The sequence below is a fragment of the Palaemon carinicauda genome, chromosome 19 (assembly GCF_036898095.1).
Source record: "Palaemon carinicauda isolate YSFRI2023 chromosome 19, ASM3689809v2, whole genome shotgun sequence".
Taxonomy (NCBI): Eukaryota; Metazoa; Arthropoda; class Malacostraca; order Decapoda; family Palaemonidae; genus Palaemon; species Palaemon carinicauda.
The window spans coordinates 54,868,237-54,872,976 of NC_090743.1; the positions used below are offsets into that span (position 1 = coordinate 54,868,237).

The window sequence follows — 4,740 nt, forward strand, 5'->3', positions numbered from 1 at the left end:
TGAGAACTTATTGGATTCCATGTAATTCTGAGAGCTCAGTGAATAAAAACTGTAGAAAAGTGTTCTGCGGAAAATTCATACAGTACTTTGTTTAGAATCTCATGAACTCTAGAAAAATATTTAGTCTCATAAAGTTTAGCGAGTGTCGTGTACAGCTAAAAATTAATTAATTAACAAATCTAGAGAAATCGACGGAAAATTCATCTAGTACTAAATTTAGAGTTTCATAAATTATATGTAGAGATAAATAATGTATATTCTTAGAGCTCCATGAATCCCAGGTACTTTCGGTGATTACAAATAAATAAGATAAACCTTCGAGAGTGCAGTAAATACCAAGTAATTGATTCTAAAATAAATTCACTATCTGAAAAGGATGAAATATATACCAATGCACTTCTCAAGAATCTGTGAATACCACACTTGGATATTTCTTCTTGAAGGATATTGTGCCTTTGGGCCTGAGACATCCACTTAAAGTTAGATTTAGCACTGGGAGATGACTATAAGATGCCTGTCGCTCACAGTGACATTTTTCAGTGGCGATATATATTCTTGCAGCAGGCTCCGGCCCCAGTAATATTTTCTTATTGCATAGTCATTAATATACTTGAAGAAAGATTTTAAACTAGTGTTATTTTTTAGTGGTAATGTAAATTCTTGAGTAAGATGAATTTGCTCTTTTCCTTGTGTAATTATAAATATGCTTGAAAGTCATCCGTGTAATTATAAATATAATTGAAGAAAGATTCGTGTAGTTATAGATATTCTTAAAAAAAATATCTGTGTAGTTAGATATTCTTGAAGAAAGACCCGTGTAATTATGAATATTCTTGAAGAAAGATCCATATTATTATAGATATTCTTGAAGAAAGGTCCATATAATTATAAATATTATTGAAGAAAGATCCATGTAATTGTAAATATTCTTGAAAAAAGAGATGCGTGTAGTTATAGATATTATTGAAGAAAGATCCATATAATTGTAAATATTCTTGAAAAGTAGATCTGTGTAATTATAAATATTCTTGAAAATAGATCCGTGTAATCATAAATATTCTTGAAGAAAGAACCGTGTAATTATAAATATTCTTGCGGAAAGATCCGTGTAATTATAAATTTTCTTGAAGAAAGATCCATGTAGCTATAAATATCTTGAAGAAAGTTCCGTTTACTTATAAATATTCTTGAAGAAAGATCCAGATCCAGAGATTTTAATATTGTGTGGTCAAATAATTTTACTGTGTCATTGCAGGATCCATTCTCTTCAAGAAGTAACCGGATCCAGTTACTTTTTGCCATTATATAATCATTTACCTTCTTGAAGAAATATCTGAATCAAGTTGCATTTTGGTATGGCATAGTAATTTACATTCCTTGAGATACGGATTCCATGAAATATTACCATCATTTGACAATTCATATTCTTGAAGAATATCCGAGTCCATTGACCTTTTGCCTATTCTTACCCATTACTTCAGAAGTAAGTTCCGAATCAAATGACAATTTTCTTTATATACTCATTTATATTCTTAAAGATCCGGATCCATTGACTTTTTGCCTATTCTTTCTCATTATTTTAGGAAAAAATCCGAATCAAACTATATTTTGCCGTCATATACACTTTTATATTCTTGAAAATCCGGATCCATTGACAATCTGCCTATTCTTACTCATTACTTTATAAACAATTTCCGAATCAAATAACATTTTCCCGTTTTATGCACTTTTATATTCTTGAGGAAGCTCCGAATCCAGTGACCTTCATCTTCAGTTATATACTTTCAAGAAAATTTTGAAAGTGAAAGATCTGGGAGATTCCTCTTAATATCTTTGCCCCGTCAAGATCTTGTTTTGTGTCTTGTGACGGATTTATTGCGTCGTTAAGATTTTATTGCTCTTTAGAAGAGAGTGATAATTCGCTCCTTATAGCTATAGTTTATCTGTTATAAGAGATTGTTTTAATTGTAGATTTTTACGAAAGCATTATATCACATCTTTTTATCGTCAAGCTGAAGATTTATTTTTTATTTCAGTGACTAAGAAAACATGCAAATTCTACATTGTGTTTAATAAGGAACTAAGAAAATAAGGAAACGATTTAGGAAGTAAAATAAGCAAGGAAAAAGATATTCAACTTTAAAATAATCCTTAAAAAAACTTTCGTTTACTGCACAAAATGACAGTAAAAGTATTAAAAAGAAACGAATTATTTTAAAGTCATCCACTATTTGCTTTGTGAAAATAAGAAATGATGGAAACCCAAAATCTCGTGTCCCAAGAAACATTTCTCTTAGCTTTATGCAAGTAGAATGTCACGCTTAATTTGAAACCAAATAAAAAAAAACTAATTTTATCTATATTCTTAATAGGTGATAAGTATAATGAATATTTATATGATTTTGAGATCCTGTAATGGTACTGCTTCTCAGTGATGAATACTCGTTTTGAGAAACATTATTTGAAAAATTGCGTAATGTATCTAAAGCAATACATGAAGATGGAAAACGGGCAATTCAAGTAGTGAAATCAATACCATGACACCAAGATAAGTGTTTCCGTTTCCGTCTTGTATGTGGTTCTGATCCATTAGAATCCATCATTGTGAAAGGGATAAAACTTCTGGAGCTTTCGTTGGCACCATGAGTTACGAAGAGGTCCGGTGCCGATGTTTTTGGGAGAGCCTGCCGTTCTGCACCAGAGGGCTTGGAGTCGCCACGGCTGTTGGTGAGTGTTCAGACTTTGAAAAATTTTTCCTTTCTGCTTTATACATTTTACAATTTCATTAACATCGCAAATTTTTATTTTTATTTTAGTTTTATATATTTTATTCAATAATGATTGTTATTTATTTTTTGGTTTTTATATCCATTAGGAAATCACAAGTTTGGGTTTCCTTAATGTTTTCTATTTGGTTGTCATGTTTTAATATCTACAAGGATTATTTACTACATTCATATATTCATCCTTTTAAGATTTTTTGTTCAAAACCTTGGATTAACTGTTGCAGTTGTATTCAATTACTTTCCCCCAATCAATTCCTATCATTTATCTTCTACGAGAATGTACATATAATTCCTTTGATTTTCAATTTGAAGTAAAACTTGAAGCGAATTTTAAATTCTGAAATAAGACAAGCTCCTTTCACTCGACATCGAAGTAGTTTTTATCCACAACAAAATCTAGTACCCGACTTGTTTTATTAGAATCTTAGATGGATAAACTTAACGACAATTACCACAAACCTTTTCACTTAGCAAAGTGTAGTAAGCTCTCTTCCCCTCTTTCTCTCTTTATAATTTCGTTTGAATTAAGTTCCACTTTGTATTCAAAACTCGACAATAATTTAAATGAGTTTCAACTTGATCTTACCATAGATTGATTTATCACCTTATCCTGGTTTTCCTCGTGCTATCCTTTGCTTGGGAATTTTGTTTCCATTCCATGAAATTACCCACAAATGTATACGGAGATTTTTTATGAATATATTTGAATAGAATCCTAATTCAGAAGTGTCTGCTTTGCTGGTCCGAATATCAGTGATCGTCACGAACATGAAGAATTTTCCAATTAATATCGTAGATATATGTAATGAATAAGCCTAATAGGTTGTTATTTTTGTGAAGCAATGTTGTGTTTAGCTTCGCTACTCTATACCAGTAAAATAAACTGATCATTAAAATTCCATTCTTTATAGTTAGGAATCGTATCAGTCTAGCCTAGGGTTCAATACAAAATTTAGTTTGAAAGTATTGTATCAGGAATATTTATAATGAATATTTATATATCATAGTCCCGTGGTCTGGGAACCAAAACATATATATATTACGGTTGGGAAGCTATACAACCTCTCGAGTTCCAAACTCGCCTGTTTGTTTCTACATTAATATGTTATATTTGAAAATATCAATACCCGAGCTCTGAGACAATTATATAACTTGCAGACAGCAATATATAAAAACACTGAATATCCAAAGGTCTCATAAGTACACTCAAAACAAAACTGGGTAATTATTATCAAGAACTATTCAAACAATCTCTTACTATGATTCTTTAACAGGGATACGAGAGAGTACTGTGAAATACTGGTGATTAAAATTATACACTCTTTACAAAAATAATATATTCTATAGAAATTACAACACTGAAAGAATTTACATAGAAAAATAAATCACTCGAAATATTAAATCTGAGCAAAACTTAGACTAAGACAAAAGAAATGTTACACTCTGAGAATTATATAATCACTTGACTCGAAATAGTACATCTACATAAAGCCTTACACTAAGACAAAAGAAATAAATACTTATGAAAGTTATACAATCATTTAGTTCACTTGAAATAAAATTTTACACCAATATCTAATCATGATAACTAATGAAAATAGTGAACTTTTAACACTTTAAGGATTAAACTCTTAAAGAAATTACATAAAGTAACTGATAAACTTACGAATTTTAGCTCACACGAAGTAACCAGAGAGCGATACAAATATACTTCACGTTTCTAGCTTGCACAGGGCCAGTTACAAAAATTTATATAACACCAACATTCATAATGACACACACGAGGTACTTGAGAGAGGGGATGTTGGCTCTTTCACAGGATAGGCTGGTTCTCTTTTGCCCTAAGCATCACTAGGGGCACATATATATGAATTTAGTAACTTCTAGATTATTCTAAATAGATTATTCTTGTGGCTTCGTTCCGGCTCCTAGCAATGGCAAAGCTACCAACTAG

At 30.8% G+C, this 4,740-nt stretch overlaps 1 long non-coding RNA gene across 1 annotated transcript in view; it reads left to right on the plus strand.

Moving 5' to 3' along the window:
• LOC137658250 (uncharacterized) overlaps window positions 1-2,646 on the plus strand; it is a 510,017-nt gene extending 507,371 nt beyond the window's left edge. The window contains exon 5 of the long non-coding RNA XR_011047298.1: window positions 2,037-2,646. This is a non-coding gene — a long non-coding RNA (uncharacterized lncRNA). The remainder of the gene's footprint in view (window positions 1-2,036) is intronic.
• Window positions 2,647-4,740: the final 2,094 nt, after the last annotated feature.